Source organism: Hippopotamus amphibius, chromosome 12, assembly GCF_030028045.1.
Source record: "Hippopotamus amphibius kiboko isolate mHipAmp2 chromosome 12, mHipAmp2.hap2, whole genome shotgun sequence".
In the NCBI taxonomy this organism is placed as follows: Eukaryota; Metazoa; Chordata; class Mammalia; order Artiodactyla; family Hippopotamidae; genus Hippopotamus; species Hippopotamus amphibius.
In genome coordinates, this window is record NC_080197.1 from 73,116,272 (window position 1) to 73,136,380 (window position 20,109).

Here is a 20,109-nt window from a genome sequence, read left to right on the forward strand (position 1 = left end):
ATAGCAAACAGACCTGGAAGTAGAGGGAATTCTTTTTTTTTTTTTTTAGGAGAAGAGAGCAGATTTGTTTGTTGTCCAGTGTTAAGAGACAATCTGTCCTTCTAGGGCAAAGATCAGGCAGGTTTGTTTGCAGCCCAATATTTTTTTTTAAATGTGTTTCCCAAGCTTCTGATTCCTCAGCTGTGACTCCAACTCACTGTATGTACAGCAGTCACCTGAGTGGCTGACCCATCTTCAGAGGGATTAGGGCGTTACTGGGAGGAGTCCACAGGAAACTCAAACGTGAAACTCACACTGTTCGCTGTTCTGGGAATAATAAGGTCCATTGTCTCTGAACCAAGAGTCCTGTGTTTTGACAGGATCCGTGAAATAGTGGTAGGCTGACCTGTTAGCTTGCACGTTGCAAGTGGGGGCTATCTCAGACTTTTCACAGCAAGAGAGAAAGAAGATATTACATAGCTAGGGAGTGTCCAGTCTTATAGGACCTCACAGATCAGGCCTTGGTCCCATTTTCTGCTCCTGCAAACCTTGATTGGCTTCTACAGTACAGGCAACCACTCTTCCTTATTTTCTTCCTGCAAGTGTTCAACTCTTGATGTTTCTTTATGTATAACTAACACTGTGCCCCAAATAAGAAGCTTAGAAGACTGATTTTGTAAATTTTTATAAAGAAAAAAAGAGGAAAGAAACAAAGTTTACAAAATAGATTCAACAAACTCCTGGCTGAAATAATGAATAATAAAATGTACACCCCTCCTATTGTTCCTTTGTTTCCCATTTTTCCTTCCTATCTTCCGTCCTCATTTTTCCTTTCCATCTTTCCTTCCTGATGTGGCGATGTCAGGGACTGTTTGTGGAGGAAGAGCCACACGTGGAGGCTCCTTAGAAGCTTATCAGGTGCTGAGGAAGGGAACGGGCGTCAGGCAGAAGCAGGTTCCAGGTGAATGGAAGAGCTGGCAGGTGGAGGAGGTGTCCAGGGCTGGTGTGGAGATTCATTACATTGAGCACATTAAATGAATTGAACAAATAAATAAACGTGTTACAGATAAAAACAGCCATGTTTCTCTCAACTGGAAAATGTACTACAAATATTGAAAAGCAGAAGGGCAGAATAACTGAGATATCGGATTAGAATGAGAGATATCAGTGTGAACCTACCAATACAGATGTATGTATCCAGCTATCGATCTATCCACCAGTCATCTATGTACCTTTGCTACCACTCCAGATCTTGACTTCTAATTACTATTCTCTTCTCAAAGAAACAAAGACTCATTGGACAAATGGCTGATTCTAGGGCTGAGGCACAGAAAGTACAAGAAGAATCCCTAAATTTATTCACTTAATACATATTAATTGAGCACATATTCAGTACCAGGCATTCTTTTAGTTTTGGGGATACAAAATCTTTGCCCTCATTTTAGTGGGGAAGTCAATCAACAGACAAGTGCAGATATATAATCTTATATTTAATATACATTTAATAAATTTTAATATATCAACATATTATAAATACTATCACATATGTATTTAATATATATGTACATATATATATTAGTATATATAGTTTGTCTTAAGAGGATAAATAAATGCCATGAGAAAAAGAAAGCAAGGAGCATGAGTAGGACATACTCCAGAATAATTCAATTTAAAATAGTAAGGTAAGGAAAGACCTTACTTTTTATTTTCTTCTCCAATTTTATTTAGAAAAACAAGATCTAGGTCCGAGTCTCCCCTTGCCCTCCCCCACCTCAGCCATAATTTAAATAACTTGACAGAGTTGGGGGTCAGGGTCAGGTCAGGTCAGAGGTGGGAGACAAGAGACCACTACAGGTGCCACAGTTCCAGCTTCCTGTCCATTTTTTCTTGGCCTCCAGCTTCTTATCGCTCTCACCTGCGTGCTTCCCGGCCATGGGACCCTCGGCCCTGTTGCCCCCGGGCCCGCCTGCACCTCCCATGGATCTCCGTGAGCCTGCTGGCCACCCAGGTACTCCTCGTAGCTCTCCCAGAGCAGGCAGCCCGCCACCACGTGGGAGGGCAGCCTGGGGGTCAGTGCGGACCAAAGGACACCTGACGTTCTGCAACACACGCTGGATGCCCAGCATAGCTGTCCAGTTCATCTTGAGCACGTTGACACAGATCATAACTGTTGGCACCCACATTTGGGTGGAAGATCTCAGTCAGTAAGTAGCCCTTGGGTGGGCAGGCAGGAAAGTCCTTTCCCAGCAGGACTTTCATGCTGAACAGGCTTCCCGTGTATGAGGCCCCTGCAGGGTCCTCAGTGGTGACCTGCAGGTCAGTAAGGTCCTCTCGGTTGTGAAAGACCTTTGATGCCATTGTGGCGTCAGCAGCAGTCAGCATTGTCAAGTATCCTTACCTCCTTGATACCAGGTGGATGATGTGGGGCACAGGTTCTCTACGTTGGACTTGAATAGTTGACATTTGAGAAAGGTTTGAAGCTACTGAGGATGTGAGCCTTAAAGATTTTCGAAGAAGAGCTTTCCATGCAGAGGAAACAGCAAGTGAAAAGATCTTGAAGCATGTACATCACACTGTAACTCTGCAGGATCCTTCTTCACCTCATGGGAGGGAGAGAAGAAATTCTGGCCCTCCTAGGTTCTAGGTCTGTAATTGAAGGAGGCTGTTTTTAATATAAGTTGTTAAGATTTTGTTTAAAGAGAGTCCTGAAACACATGTATACTTCTTTATGATTCCAAGGCTTAGCATAATGAGGAAGAATGGGAAAAGGAGTGCAGGACGGTGTAGCTAGGTCTCCATGGCTGAGGCGGCCTTCTGTCCCCAGGAATAGTTTTAGATTAATACAATTTTTCATTTATTTACACATACTTACTGCATGCTTACTGTGTTTCGGGGACTGTGCTCTTCCCTGGAATACCTTTGTAAACAACCAGTTTCTGTCCTTAGGGAAGACAGAGCACAATACGTATTTGCAGAATGAATATATTCCAACAGAAATGTCCAATTCTTCTCTAAAGCAAAAATAAAGGAACATTTAAAATATATTCGTCTTCTTGAAATATATGCAAAATTGTTCACACATTTGACAGTGAATTTTAGAGCTTGAGGTGAATTTAGAGACCATCTTGTTTTATAAAGGGAGCAAAGTCTAGACATTTTTTAAAGCTTTTTATTGGAATATATTTGCTTTACACTCTTGTACCAGTTTTTGAGGTACATCAAAGTGAATCAGCTGTGTTTATACATATATCCCCATATCCCCTCCCTCCCGTGACTCCCTCCTACGCTCCCTGTCCTGACCCTCTAAGGCATCTCCCATCATCAAGTTGATCTCCTTTTGTTATACAGCAACTTCCCATTAGCTATCTATTTTACAGTTGGTAGTGTAAATATGTCTATGCTACTCTCTCACTTCGTCCCAGCTTCCCCTTCGCCCCCCACCCCAGCCCTGTGTCCTAAAGTCCATTCTCTACTTCTGTATCTCCACTCTTTCCTGTCACTGGGTTCATCAGTACCATTTCTTCAGATTCCATATATACGTGTTATCATCCAGTATTTGTTTTTCTCTTTCTGGCTTACTTCACTCTGTATGGCAGACTCTAGGTCTATCCACCTCATTACATATAGCTCCATCTCATTCCTTTTTATAGCTGAGTAATATTCCATTGTGTATATATGCCACATCTTCCTTATCCAGTCATCTGTTGGTGGGCATTTAGGTTGCTTCCATGTCCTGGCTCTTGTAAATAGTGCTGCAATGAACATTATGCTACATGTTTCTTTTTGGATTAAGGTTTTCTCTGGGTATATGCCCAGGAGTGGGATTACTGGGTCATATGGTAGTTCCATTTTTAGTTTTTTAAGGAATCTCCAAACTGTTTTCCACAGTGGCTGTACCAGCTTACATTCCCACCAACAGTGCAAGAGAGTTCCCTTTTCTCCACACCCTCTCCAGCATTTATTGTTTCTAGATTTTTTGATGATGGACATTCTGACTGGTGTGAGGTAATACCTCATTGTGGCTTTGACTTGCATTTCTCTGATGATTAGTGATGTTGAGCATCTTTTCATGTGTTTGTTGGCCATCTGTATGTCTTCTGTGGAGAAATGTCTATTTAGGTCTTCTGTCCGTTTGTGAATTGGGTTATTTGCTTTTTTGGTATTAAGCTGCATGAGCTACTTGCATATTTTGGAGATTAATCCTTTGTCCGTTGCTTCATTGGCAAGTATTTTCTCCCATTCTGAGGGTTGTCTTCTTGTCTTGTTTATGGTTTCTTTTGCTGTGCAAAAGCTTTTAAGTTTCATGAGGTCCCATTTGTTTATTCTTGATTTTATTTCCATGATTCTAGGAGGTGGGTCAAAAAGGATCTTGCTTTGATGGATGTCATAGAGTGTTCTGCCTATGTTTTCCTCTAGGAGTTTTATAGTGTCTGCCCTTACATTTGAAGTTGCTTTGCTAACAGCAGTGAACCAGGAGAATAGGACTCAAATGGCCTAATATCAATCTAGTCTTTTTTTAAATGCACACAGATCACCTGAGATTCTTTGCAAAATGCAGATTCCGTTTCAGTGGATCTGGGATAGGGTCTGAGATGCTGAGTTTCTAACATGCAGCTGATCTGCTGGTCTAGAGACCACAATTTGAGTAGAAAGGCTTTACACCACCCAGATAGGTATCAATTAGGAGAAACTAAATACTAGAATTTTTCTATCTTCATGTGGCTCTGGCTAGTTAGTGGTCTCCAGTGTTGATTCATGAAACATAGATTAAATGACAAGTACACCAATATTCACTTTGAAATCTGTATCATAAAAGAAAAAAAGCTTTTTCCACAATTCTCATGGAAATTTACTTTTTAAAAATCACATATTACAACACACATAAGTGGAACTTAGCATCAAAAGTGTAGCCAAGCATTTTTCACAGAACTAGAGCAAGAAATCTTACGATTTGTATGGAAACGCAAAAGACCCCGAATAGCCAAAGCAATCTTGAGAAGGAAAAATGGAGTTGGTGGAATCAGGCTTCCTGACTTCAAACTATACTACAAGGCCATAGTGATCAAGACAGCATGGTACTGGCACAAAAACAGAAAGGAAGATCAATGGAATAGAATAGAGAACTCAGAAGTAAGCCCAAACACATATGGGCACCTCATCTTTGAGAAAGGAGGCACGAGTATACAATGGAAAAAAGACAGCCTCTTCAATAAGTGGTGCTGGGAAAATTGGACAGCAACATGTAAAAGAATGAAATTAGAACACTTCCTAACACCATACACAAAAATAAACTCCAAATGGATTAAAGGCCTACATGTAAGGCCAGACACTATCAAACTCCTAGAGGAAAACATAGGTAGAACACTCTATGACATACATCAAAGCAAGATCCTTTTTGACCCACCTCCTAGAATCATGGAAATAAAATCAAGAATAAATGAATGGGACCTCATGAAACTTAAAAGCTTTTGCACAGCAAAAGAAACCATAAACAAGACTAGAAGGCAACCCTCAGAATGGGAAAAAATAATTGCCTATGAAACAACGGACAAAGGATTAACCTCCAAAATATACAAACAGCTCATGCAGCTTAATACCAAAAAAGCAAATAACTCAATCCACAAATGGGCAGAAGACCTAAATAGACATTTCTCCAAAGAAGACATACAGATGGTCAACAAACACATGAAAAGATGCTCAACATCACTCATCATCAGAGAAATGCAAATCAAAGCCACAATGAGGAATCACCTCACACCAATCAGAATGGCCATCATCACAAAGTCTGGAAACCACAAATGTTGGAGAGGGTGTGGAGAAAAGGGAACTCTCCTGCACTGTTGGTGGGACTATAAGTTGGTACAGCCACTATGGAAAACAATTTGGAGGTTCCTTAAAAAACTACAAATAGAACTACCATATGATCCAGTAATCCCACTCCTGGGCATATACCCAAAGAAAACCATAATCCCAAAAGAAACATGTACCATCATATTTATTGCAGCACTCTTTACAATAGCCAGGACATGGAAGCAACCTAAATGCCCATCAACAAATGAATGGATAAAGAAGATGTGGCATATATATACAATGGAATATTACTCAGCTATAAAAAGGGATGAGATGGAGCTATATGTAATGAGGTGGATAGAACTACAATCTGTCATACAGAGTGAAGTAAGTCAGAAAGAGAAGGACAAATATTGTATGCTAACTCACATATACGGAATCTAAAAATGGTATTGATGAACTCAGTGACAAGAACAAGGATGCAGATACAGAGAATGGACTGGAGAACTCGGGGTATGGGGGGGGCGGGGGGTGAAGGGGAAACTGAGATGAAGCGAGAGAGTAGCACAGACATATATATACTACCAACTGTAAAATAGTCAGTGGGAAGTTGTTGTATAACAAAGGGAGTCCAACTCGAGGATGGAAGAAGACTTAGAGGACTGGGGCAGGGAGGGTGGGGGGAACTCGAGGGGGGGGGAGTCAAGGAAGGGAGGGAATACGGGGATATGTGTATAAAAACAGATGATTGAACCTGGTGTACCCCCAAAAAAATAAAAAAAATAAAAAAAAATGTGAATGATGATAAAAAATAAAAATAAAAAAAATAAATAAAAAGAGCTTTATTGAGGAAAAAAAAAAAAAGTGTAGCCAAGGAAACTTGTCCACTTGGATATAGAAAATCCAGTTAGAAAGCATTCAATTAGACATACTAAACACCAAATTAGAAAGCACTGCATTCTATAACTTTCATTAAAAGTGTTCACCAAAATTTTAATATATGGAAATTAAAATGAATGTCAAAGAACATTTATAATACAGGTTCTAGGAAATTGAAAGTGCTCCATGTGTTTATTGTTAAATAGAAATGAATAAAATAAATTGATCCAAGGGCCAGAAACCCAACTTAAGCTCTGCTGAACCAGCAATACATTTTGTCTGTATCCACCTGGATCTTCTCACAGAGGTGCCACATAGGCTGATGGGGATCTGAAAGAGTCCCAAGTAATTCGTTTAGCGTCCTAAAGTAGGTTCCTGGGCTTCTGATGGTCACATTCAGGACTTTGCTAAATTATTAGGACAAAGATTCCTTCTTTAGAGTCAAAGACGGCCTTCTTTTACATTTGTCCAAATAGTCACTGTAACTATGAAGCCTGTTCAAACTAGACTTATGAAATCACTCCAGGGCTCCAAGGAGATTTCAGGAGAGGTATCAGATGCTCCCTTGTGAGCATAGAACAACTTTTCCAAGTTGGCAGTGCAGGGAATAAGGAGACCTTTGTACACTGAAGAAATAGGGAAGGTAGGGTGTGTAACCAAACAGAAGGCTCAGGAACAGAGAAACGTGTGATTCTATAAACTAGGCCAGATACTGTACTTTGGTGTTTTGTCAAAAATCATGCAAAAGCATAGATCTGGGGGTTGGATTCACTCACGTGCATTGGAAGTCCAATCAATCACTATGCTTTCTTCACATCAATGGATCCTATTCTCCCATCTTCTATCATGCCCTGGAACACATTGGTATCTTTTTTATTGAAGTATAGTTGACTTGCAATATTATATTAGTTTCAATATAGTAATTCGAAATTTTCATAGATTATATGCTATGTAAAGTTATTATAAAATATTGGATATATTCCCCGTGCTGTACAATATATCCTTGTAACTTATTTATTTTATACCTAGTAGTTTGTACCTCTTAATCCTTTTTGCCTATTTTGGTCCTCCCCCGACCCCTCTCCTCTGGTAACCACTAGTTTGTTATGTGTATCTGTGAGTCTGTTTCTATTTTGTTGTATTCATTCGTTTTATTTTTTAGATTCCACATTTAAGTGACAATGTAGAGTATTTGTCTTTCTCTGTCTGACTTTTTCATTTAGCATAATATCCTCTAGGTCCATCCATGTTGTAGCAAATGGCAAGATTTCGTTCTTTTTTATGGCTAATAGTCCCTTGTATATACATACCACATCTTCTTTATCCATTCATCTGTTGACGGACCCTTAGGTTGCTTCTACATCTTGGCTATTATAAATAATGCCAATATGAATATTGGAGTGCATACATCTTTTCAAATTAGCATTTTCATTTTCCTTGGTTAAATACCCAGGGATGGAACTGCTGCATCATACGGTAGTTCTCTTTTTAATTTTTTGAGGACTTCCCATATGGTTTTCCATAGTTGCATCACCAATTTACATTCCTATCAGTAGTTTACTAGGGTTTCCTTTTCTCCACATCATCACCAACACAATATTTTTTATCTTTTTGATGATGGCCTTTCTGACAGATGTGAGGTGATACCTCATTGTGGTTTTGATTTTCATTTCCCTGATGATTAGTGATGTTGAGCATCTTTTCATGTGCCTATTAGCATTATGTTTTCTTTGGAAAAATGCCCATTTTGATCCTCTCCCCCTTTTTTAATCTGGTTGTTTGGTTTTTTGATATTGAGTTGAATGAGTTCATTATATATTTTGCATATTAACCCCATTTGGAAATATCTTCTCCCATTTAGTAGATTGTCTTTTCATTTTGTCAATGATTTCCTTCACCGTGCAAAAGCTTTTAAGTTTGATAAGGTCCCATTTGTTTATTTTTACTTTTGTTTCCCTTAAAAAGATATAACATCTTATGAATTTCATTTAAAATATATATTGAAAACTATTAAAAGAGCACTGTATGACTTTTAAATTCCAGAAATGTTGTTTAGCTTTGGGCATCCTTAGTCCCTCATTTTATATTCTTGAATGATAATTGGAAATGTAACCTTTTGTTTCTACTTTTTACCTGTCGCTTTGCTGTTCTTACCTCTCAGCATTATATTTCTCAGACTGTCCCAAAAAACATCCTTCTTTCACAATAAATGAATGATGCTGTGAATTCTACCCTTTCAAGCCCTTTGTCAGGCTTTAGGGGCAGCAGCAGAAAGATGACTTGATCTCTAGCTCAGTTAGGGGTCCATTAGAATAAATTCTTTTCTCCTAAAAATATAAAAGAGCATTGTAACTTTAAAAAATTTTTGAATATTATGAAATGCCCTTCAGGGGACATTTGGCAGTGTCTGGAGACATTTTGGGGAGTCATAACTGGGGGAGATGCTACTAGCAACTGGTGAGTAGAGGTCAGGGCTTCTGATAAACATCCCATGATGCACAGGACATTCCCACAACAAAGAATTATCCAGTCCAAAATATCAGTAGTGCCAAGATTGAGAGACGGCTCCAGAGTATCAAAGGAGTAAAGAAATTCTTATATTGGCAAGGTGGCAACTCAGGAGCACCATAGGGCAACGTTTCTTAGAAGGGAACATCCGTGTCTCATTTCCTGGGATTTTATGACTCTAGTTAGGAACGTGGACTCATATCTGAAGTCATGTGAGTCAGAGTTGGTTGCCATGTAATCCATCGCATGCTTCATCATCTCCCTTTTCCCAGGCTAAATCTGCAAGAGAAAACATACACACAGAAGTACCCAGCATAAGGTCGGGCACACAATAGAGGCTCAATAAGTATTGCTTTCTTTATTTTTCCTTCTAAATATTTTCCTAATAAACATTTTCTCCATGTTGAAATCCATTTCTCAACTTAATAAAGCATATGAAACCATTCACCAAATATTCCCTCAAAAAGGAAAAATGGTAATCTTCCATGCTGAAGAGATGATGGGTGGACTGACAGATGTAAAAGACCAAGTTTATCCTAAATGTTCTGAATCTTTGGTTAGTGAATTTGAATAATATCAATATTAGAACTTTCTTGAATCCAATTCCCAATCAAAAACCTATTCCTGTGGAACTGTAAACTGATACAGCCATTATGGAGAATAGTATGGAGGTTCCTTAAAAAACTAAAAACAGAATTACCATATGACTCAACAACCCCACTACTGGGCATAAACCCAGAGAAAACCGTAATTCAAAAAGACACATGCACCTCAATGTTCACTGCAGCACTCTTTACAATAGCCAAGTCATGGAAGCAAACTAAATATCCATCAACAGAAAAAATGGATAAAGAAGATGTGGTACATATATACAGTGGAATATTAGCCATAAAAAGGAACAAGATTGGGTCATTTGTAGAGACATGGATGGACCTAGAGACTGTCATACAGAAAGAGAAAAACAAATATCATAATATATTAACAAATATATACAGAATCTAGAAAAATGGTAGAGATCAACCAGTTTGCAAGGCAGAAATAGAGACAGAGATGTAGAGAACAAAGGTATGGACACCAAGGAGGGGAAAAGAGGGGTTAGGATGAATTGGGAGATTGGGATTGACATAGATACACTAATATGTATAAAATAGATAAGTAATGAGGACCTGCTGTATAGCACAGGGAACTCCACTTCACTGTACAGTAGAAACTAACAAACATTATAAAACAACTATAAACCAATCTAAAAAAACTGTTCCTGTTACTCCCCCATGTAAAACATTTTAATAGACCACAGTTGTCATTTGGACAAGGTAGAAAAACAATGGCCTCGTGATTTGGTACCCCAGGTTGCTGCCTCAAGTTTTGCTATATCCTTTTCTCTTGTTTTCCATTCTAGCTATGCTAGCCATCCTGAATCCTTGTTCATGACAGACTTTTTCTTACTTTTAAGTTGTGGAACACTTTTTACCTTCATTTGAGACCTACTCCTTACTCCAACAACAGACATATCCTCCCATTAAAAACATAGTCTATCTTTCCCATGCAGTATAGTGCTTTTAAAGAGGTACACTTCCCTGCTGCTCAGGCGTGTGGTTGGCATCTTTCTTAAGCACTTGTCTTGCACCCTGCACTGCTTTTATCAAGGCACATATTATACTGTACTGTAACTGGGTTTTTTTGTTGTTGTTGTTTTCCAGAAAAAGGAAGAATTTATTACTTGTAGCAAGTAAGGAGAACACCAGGGATCTTTCCCAAAGCAGGGTCTCTATGAAGAGCAAAATTGAGGAAGTTTTACGCTAAGGGTACATGCATATTCATGCAGGGACTTGAGCAGAGGAAAATTTTGCATAAAATTGGGGCAGAGGTTGACAGAGTCCAAGCTTTAGTTGATTGAAGTCACAAGGGTCAGAAAAGGTCAACATCATCCTTCCATCCTCCACCTGGATGGGGGCCTTAGATCCTCATACAAGTGGAATCACGAAGTATTTTTCCTTCTGTGACTGGTTTATTTCACTTAGCATAATGTCCTCCAGGTTCATCCATGATGTCACATATGGCAGGACTTACTGCATTTTTAAGCCTTGCAAACTATTCTGTCATTAAGTTTCTGATTTGCATTTTTTTCTACATTTTATGTTTGAAGCAAGGTCCTGGAGTGACACCCCACCATGTGCAGCAGACCTGTGACTGTTTTTTTTGTTTGTTTGTTTGTTTGACTTTATTTTTTAAGCTCTTTATTGGAATATAATTGCTTTACACTGCTGCGCCAGTTTTTGCTATACAACAAAGTGAATCAGCTGTATTTATACATATATCCCCATATCCTCTCCTTCCTGCGACTCCCTCACACCCTCCCTATCCCAGCCCTTCAGGTCATAACCCATCATTGAGTTGATCTCCCTGTGTTATGCAGCAACTTCCCACTAGCTATTTTACATTTGGCAGTGTATATATGTCAACGCTACTCTCTCACTTCGTGTGACTGGTTTTTAACGTCTGTCCCATTAGGTTGTAAAATATCTTAGAGTGAGTTGCACATACATCTTTTCAATTTATTGCTGAATTCCCAGTACCTTTTTCAAGATTTGGCTGATAATAGGTGCTCAGTAATTATTTCTGAAATGAATGACAAAATATTTTAAACAAAGTATCCTGCTTTTCATATCCTTACCTACTTAATTACTTTGAGGCCTTTCAGCAATGCTTAGGTTATAGGCATTGACAGGAGCCCAACGACAAGAGGGAAGTGATGAAGTTGCATGAGCAATTTGATAATCACGCCTTGGAGGTATTCCTGAAAGTTCACGATCAGCTATGAGTGAATTGACTGTAGGATGGCAAGGGAGCCAAATTACTGAGTCATGTTGTATCTCATTCCATGAGTGTCATAACAATTTAACTTAATATGCTTGATATTTAAGTCAGAGGCACAAAGACGGAGCTGGAAAGAAATTTGGACTGGCCTCTGGCAAAACAGGCTGTGGGAAGGTCAGTTTGAAAATATAACTCAGGCTATAGAAAAAGAACATATTTCCATCAAATGTATCATCACTGTATCACTGTGATATTAGAAAGTGATAGGAAGTCTGATGTGTAAATTATACAAAATAATGTGGCAAGACTCATATATACATTTTTTTTTTTTAATATCATCATGGTTGGGGCTTCCTAGGAGGCACAGTGGTTAAAAACCCACCTGCCAATGCAGGGGACATGGGTTCGATCCCTGCTCCAGGAAGATCCTACTTGCTAAAGAGCAACTAAGACTATGCACCACAACTATTGAGCCTGTGCTTTAGAACCTGTGAGCCACAACTGTTGAGCCTGTGTGCCACAACTACTGATGCCCACGCACCTAGAGCCCGTGCTCCACAACAAGAGAAGCCACAGCAGTGAGGAGCCTGCACACCACAGTGAAGAGTAGCCCCCACTCTCCGCAACTAGAGAAAGCCCGTGTGCAGCAATGAAGACCCAATGCAGCCAATAAATAAATAATAAATACATAAATAAGTTTATTAAAATAAATAAACAAATATCATCATGGTCATCACAGTGAGCTAGGTGTCCAAGCTCAAGGTAGTTTGATGATTGCCCAGATGGTCACAGTGAAATAGGTCAAACCCACTAAGCTAGGATTATTTCCCTTTATGTTACTACCTCTTCATTTAACAAGCAAAGGAAAATATACACAAGAATGTAAACATACAACCTCCCAGTGCCTCCCTTGTTCTTCAAAGAAGTGTCATCTTCGTAGGTTTTATCAATCTGGGAGTTGATAATATAAGGAGGGAGAGTTCCACTGCTTCGGAGGAATCCAGAAGCCCAGATTAGTGAAATTTTACCCCTTTTTATTCTAGGAAGGAAAGAGAAAATCATACCTCATCACTCATAACTAGCATCCAGGTTTCAAATTCAAACTTTGGGGGGAGTCCCACAGTTTCACAACCTAGCTTCATCCAAGTTTCATTGATTGCTGTACCATTCGGCCTATTCAAGTTGAAAGTTAGGGAGTTTGGGATTGACATGTACACACTACTGTATTTGAAATGGATAACCAGCAAGGACCTACTGTATAGCACAGGGAACTCTGCTCAATATTATGCAATAACCTAGATGGGAAAAGAATTTGAAAAAGAATAGATGCATGTATACGTGTGACTGAATCACTTTGCTGTACACCTGCAACTAACACATTGGTAATCAACTCTACACCAATATTAAATAAAAACTGAAAAAAAAAAGAGTAACAACAGTCGTGGGTATAAAATACAACATCTGATTAAGGCTTCTAATTTTTAGATAACAATAAAATTAAAAACCTGAAGATCCTCCATTGTTACCTTTTTGGTGGAATTCTCTTTGATCCTGCCCTCCTTCAGGTAGAAAACTTCCTAAAATGTTTGCTTCTCTATTTACTGCATTTACATGGTATGCAGTTGATTTTGTGTTTATTTCACCAATTATATCAACATATTCTTGAAGAAAATAAACCATATATTATTTTTCTTTGTTTCTACCCTATCATAGGAACTAAAACACATATTAATAAATATTTTTTGAACCAATGACTAAATCTTTGTGTTTAATGAATAGTACTAGTTGGAGTCTAAATGTTTTGTTAAGGCCATGTTTTTCCAACAACAGTAACAGAAATTTCCAGACAGATGGTGCTTTCAATGATAAATTACATAATTATGAATACTACATCATATTTTTATCATTTTTACACATCCTTCCCCCTCTTACACATCTCAAGCTTTTAATATTTTCTCTAGTAAAGAAAAGAGCTGTGGAACTAAAGATGTCAGACTACTGTATGGTGGTAGCATTTTGTAGGACTCCATTTGCAAATGGAAGGATAAAAACTGACCCTAAATGATGTTGGATAAAATCCTATCTTTGACACTGTTAGCTTTACTTGCAAAATTGAAAAAAAAAAAATTGCGTAGCTCTGTAAACCTAATTACATCATATGTCTTCGCTTGGCTCTTCATTATCTATATGTTTCTCCCCCACTACCTTTTTTTTAAATCACACATCTGCAGGTAGGCATTGCGTGATTAGAAATTTCTTGGCAACTCTTAACAATTAGTCAGTGATGCAGGAGATCAACATCTAAGGACAAGAAGGGCAATTTCACGTGTCAAGCAGGAAAAGGTGATTTCCTTTTCAGTGGATTACAACATCAGGAACTGAATAGTTTTGTTTATTTTGAAACATAATTTATTGCCTATACATTACTGGTCTTGGGCAATACTCTGATTTGTAGTAGTGTTGACTTAAACTTTCAAAGAGGTGAACTAGAAGTTCAAGGTGTTCTCAGGAAACCTGAAATAGATTTTAAATGTCTGTCCCTTAAAATGGACTATCGTTAAGTATGCAGCTGGGAAAATCAAGAAAATGTTTTCTTGTTGTTTAGAGAAAACATGTAACATGTAAACCATATAACGTCAAAACAGCATTTCAAGGCATTGCTTCAGATTCAACTCAATGGTGCTAGGGAAACAAACCAAAATTGCCCCATGTCTGGTCAATATCACCCATCTGAAATAGCAGAGAAGCCAGATATTTATTCACCTGTCTTTCTCTTACTATTGGCTATCTTCTTTCCCTTTATAAATGGTTTTCCTATATAATTTTAGCAACATCCAGGATATTAAACATCATCTGTATGGTGTAATGATTCTCAAATTGATATCCACATCTCCAACATTTTTCAGAGCACCAGATTTATTATTTCAATGCTTTACTGGGTATCACCTCTTTGGAGTACTGCAGTCAACTCATAATTAATATATACAAAACTTCAGTGATCACTTCACCTATATATTCATTTTGTCTTCCTTGTCTTGCAGAGAATTGCAATAACATTCACCCTTAGTGTCAATCTCACCCTCTCCCTCTTCTTCATCCTAAATCAAAACTGCCTCAAAATCTAACAATTGGAGTAAAAATATATATATTTCTTTTTTTTTGATGAGTATAATTTTTATTTATTTATTTATTTATTTGGAATTCAATTGCTTTACACTATTGTGCCACAGTTTTTGAGGTACACCAAAGTGAATCAGCTGTGTTTATACATATATCCCCATATCCCCTCCCTCCCACGACTCCCTCCCACCCTCCCTATCCTGGCCCTCTAAGGCATCACCCATCATCGAGTTGATCTCCCTATGTTATGCAGCAACTTCCCACTATCTATTTTACATTTGGTAGTGTATATATGTCAATGCTACTCTCTCATTTCATCCCAGCTTCCCCTTCACACCCTCCCCACCCCATGTCCTCAAGTCCATTCTCTACATCTGCATCTTTATTCTTGCCCTGTCACTGGGTTCATCAGTACCATTTTTTTAGACTCCATATATATGAGTTAGCACACGGTATTTGTTTTTCTCTTTCTGGCTTACTTCACTCTGTATAACAGACTCTAGGTCTATCCACCTCACTACATATAGCTCCATCTCATTCCTTTTCATGGCTGAGTAATATTCCATTGTATATATATGCCACATCATCTTTATCCATTCATGTGTTGATGGGCATTTAGGTTGCTTCCATGTCCTGGCTATTGTAAATAGTGCTGCAATAAACATTTTGCTACATGTTTCTTTTTGGATTATGGTTTTCTCTGGGCATATGCCCAACAGTGGGATTGCTGGATCATATGGTAGTTCCATTTTTAGTTTTTTACGGAACCTCCAAACTGTTTTCCATAGTGGCTGTACCAATTTACATTCCCACCAACAGTACAGGAGGGTTCCCTTTTCTCCACACCCTCTCCAGCATTTATTGTTTCTAGATTTTTTGATGATGGCCATTCTGACTGGTGTGAGGTGATACCTCATTGTGGCTTTGACTTGCCTTTCTCTAATGATTAGTGATGTTGAGCATCTTTTCATGTGTTTGTTGGCCATCTGTATGTCTTCTTTGGAGAAATGTCTATTTAGGTCTTCTGTTATATTTCTTGAAGACATATTGCCATTGTTCAGGGTATTACCTCTGTAACTTAGGGTAGTCTTTGAACAGATTCACTGTGATGACCACAGTGATGTTTAAAAGGATACATTTATGTATGACTCTTGCCACATTATTTCATATAATTTTATACATCATATCTCTTACCACTTTCTAATATCACAGTGATGCAATGGTGATACACTTAATGGAAATACATTGTTTTGCTACGGCTTGAGTTATATTTTCAAACATGTCTTCTCAGAGCCTGTTTTGCCAGAGGTCAGTCCAAATTTGTTTCTGGCTCTTTCTTTGTGCCTCTGACAGTAAATATCAAGCATATTATCATGTATGGTTCTCTTTCCATTATTTCACTCTCACTCCTTTCTCTTTTCCATGGAGTACACAGTTATTACGTTCATTACTCTTCAAACTAACATTCAGACTCCTTAGCACAAGAAAAAGACTTTTCACAAACCAATCACAATGTTTTTCAATAGGCTTATTGAAAGTCATTTCATACACTATCTTTTCTCCAACAAAACAGAGCCTGCTATTGTTTTTAAAACACGCAAAATATTTGATTATAATTTTATAATTTTCTTCCCTAAGCTGTTACTTCAGTTTCTATGCTACCTGGAAAACTCATAATCATGTTAATATGAGTATTGCCAACTCAAAACCTCCTTATTAAATTCTTTTCAACTTCCCATTTGTCATTTTAATGGGATTCCATTGAGCGTTGCTCATAGTTTCAATATAGGATAGTCTTTGTATCACACAGCATTGCAATTTATGTTTACATATCTTGCTGAGTGGACAATGACCTATTTTAGGAAAAGAAGTGGTCTTATTCATCTGTTTATTACCAGGACCTGGTTCAATAGTAACCCCTGCCCCACCCCCTACCCACCAACACACATTTTCATGAAAATGTGTGTTCTTTTTCCTCTGTAATATTTACCATCACTGTAATGAAATAATTAATTGTGCAATTAGTTATTTAGCCTCTGCCTTTCCTGACAGAACTACAATGACTTGTATTCACCTCTTAATTCGCACCATTTACCACAGTTCTAGCAGATAGTAGGTACTCAATAAACATGTACCGAATAAACAAGTGAATAGAGATAGTCCCATAGCAGTGAACAACAATGACCTAAATAGCATTGAATCTGTCAAGTGATGATGACGTAATATCTGCTTTCTATCATACATCCCTTTATTCAGCAGAAACGTATGAGGAATTTAGAGCATAGTACATTAATCCATGTTCTTTCATATTCTTACATATAAACAGCTTTTGATGTCACTTAATTTGATTATTGAAAGAAATTTTTCCCAACCACTTACTCTCTGGATCACTCTATGAAAATTAGTGGGGTTTTTTTTTCTGATACTGTATTTTTCTTATCTGTAAAATAAGAATAAATAATGAATCTAAAGTTGTCTTTTCTGAGGATTAAATAAGACTATCAATATCAGCACCTAGCACTCTGCCTATTAATTATTAAGAACTCAGTAAATACCCTGCCTCTTCAATAGTTCCTTCCTTCCTTCAAGCTCACTCCCTGTCTCCCTGCTTTCTCCTATACTCCCTCCCTCTTTCCTCTCTTCTTTTCTTGACTTCTGTACTAGAAGTAAACTCTTTTAAAGGACTGTGTCTTATTCATCTTGTTATCTCTAGAACCTAACATTATTGCTTTGCAGATACATAGCAAGTATTCATTAGATATTGTTAGATTCATAAATGAATTTTCTGAAATAAGGGCCCATTAACCATGTTAATCAGATAAAAATATTTGGGGGTATGTTAATCAGATAAAATTATGTCTGTGTAAAGAGATATCATAAAAACATTCTAGTTTCCAAGGTGGTTTAAAAGAATAGCACAAAACATTTATTTGTTAACAATAATTTGCCTTGATTAAAGGTGAGATGAATAGAGTTGCTTACTCAGCATAAAATTTTCCCATTTGGAAAAATGCAAATATTTTAGGGAAGTTTCATTACTTTGGATTCATCAGCCTTGGAAATAAAGAATCAGTTGCTTTAACCCAAATATCCATCAACAAATGAATGGATAAAAAAGATGTAGTACATATATACAATGGACTATTACTCAGCTGTAAAAAGCAATGAAACTGGGACATTTGTAGAGACATGCATGGACCTAGAGACTGTCGTACAGAGGGAAGTGAGTCAGAAAGAGGAAAACAAATATCATATATTACCACATATATGTGGACTATAGAAAAATGGTACAAATCAACTGGTTTGCAAGGCAGAAATAGAGACACAGATGTGGAAAACAAACATGGACACCAAGTGGGGAAAGCGGGGAGGGTTGGGGGGGGAATGAACTGGGAGATTGGGATACCAAATTGTACACTATAAATATATGCAGTTTATTGTCTGTTAACTGTATCTCAATAAAAGTTCTTGAAAAAAATCAGTTGCTTTGACATGAACAGTCTGCCTCGTGGTGCTGTTTGTCTTGAACACTAACTGGAAGCTGGTGAACTTCAATTGTTTTGGAAACTAGCAACTTACGAGTGTGAGGAACAGCTTGTAGGAAGTGGTTCTATTAATAAGCCTAAGGGACTATCAGAGGAAAAGGTATTGGTCAAAAACAGAGACTAACAGTTTGAGATTCCAATGGAAAGAAATTAAATATTAAAACTGTCAGCGTAGGTCAACAGTCGAGTATTAGCCCTGTAGCAGAGATTTTAAGAGAGTTGGCCTCTTATACAGGGTTAAAGGAAAGGCAGACTTAAAACAAAAGTCCTAAATTGAAATGAGGAAGGGAGAGATGCCTCAATTCTGCTGCGAGAACATGATCAAGGTTTATGTGCAGTGCTTCGTTGGAATTGGAAATGTCAACCAAGGGCCCCATGCTCATGTTCCTAACACCTCGGAGTTCCACTCCACCTCCTCATGGATTATAGTTGGTTTTGCTGTTGTTTCCTTTGTATTTGCTCTTGCAGCATTCCAGTCCTATTTCTAAAGGACTGAAACCAATTCTAGTCTTTCCTTAGCCAATGTATCATTCTTCAAGATAGGTGCATTAACTCCATCAATACTTGAAATAGAAAGGGTGTTAACAAAACTAAGAAGAAGAAGGAGAGGGAGAGGGAGAGGAAAAAGACAAGGATGACAAATGTAAGAATTAATACACTGAGCCTAAGAGGTTGTCAGTTTCTCTGGTACGGCTCATGTTCCTTGTAGAAATATTTTGCAATAATGATGGTAAAGCTTTTTATTTATTTTTTTCAAGGAGTGAGTAGTATGTGTGTACGTACTCACGTATACAGTTATCACCTTTTCATTCATTTTTTTCTCATTTAGCCTAGAAAAGAATATTGATCATTAAAAAAAACCTCACTAAGAAAATCATAGGAAATGTTGAACACATATCAATATTTGAAATGTTGTAGTCAGTATTATGAATTTATAGAAAAATAAGAGTTTCAATTATCTGTAAAATGAGCCTATATTGAGATATTTATTTGCACCTGGGTTTTGGCAACATCAGATATGCTACTTCTCTCAGAAGCCTAGAAAATTTACTTTTGGGAATTTGAAACGATAACAGGAATTTAGAGAGGTACTTTCTTCCAAGTGCTAACTCCTGTGGACTAATGCTTTTGATACTGCGGTCAGCCCTGTGAGAGAGGAGATAAAATAACCTAATGAAAGCCTAAGTGTCACACAACTGTTTTCTTTGTTTTTCTCTTTCTTCCTGTCCAACCTGTGCTGCTGATTCCAAAAACAGATCAGCATCTGGTGAATTTAAGAAGGAAGTTTTATGTAAAGTGACACCGCCCCATAGAAGTAATGGGAGAGGTGATCTAAATGTGATTGGTGCGTCCATGATACTTGCTCCAAAAATCAATTAATCCTTCATTATGTGACTATATAAAAGCAACAATGTACAGAGAGAGGCAGAGAAGAAGGAAGGGGAAGTGTTGAGACAGCTGACTTCTAATA

At 37.9% G+C, this 20,109-nt stretch overlaps 1 pseudogene; it reads right to left on the reverse strand.

The window, feature by feature from the left end:
* Positions 1-1,793: 1,793 nt before the first annotated feature.
* On the reverse strand, positions 1,794-19,993 carry LOC130834040 (ubiquitin-conjugating enzyme E2 S-like; annotated as a pseudogene).
* Positions 19,994-20,109: the final 116 nt, after the last annotated feature.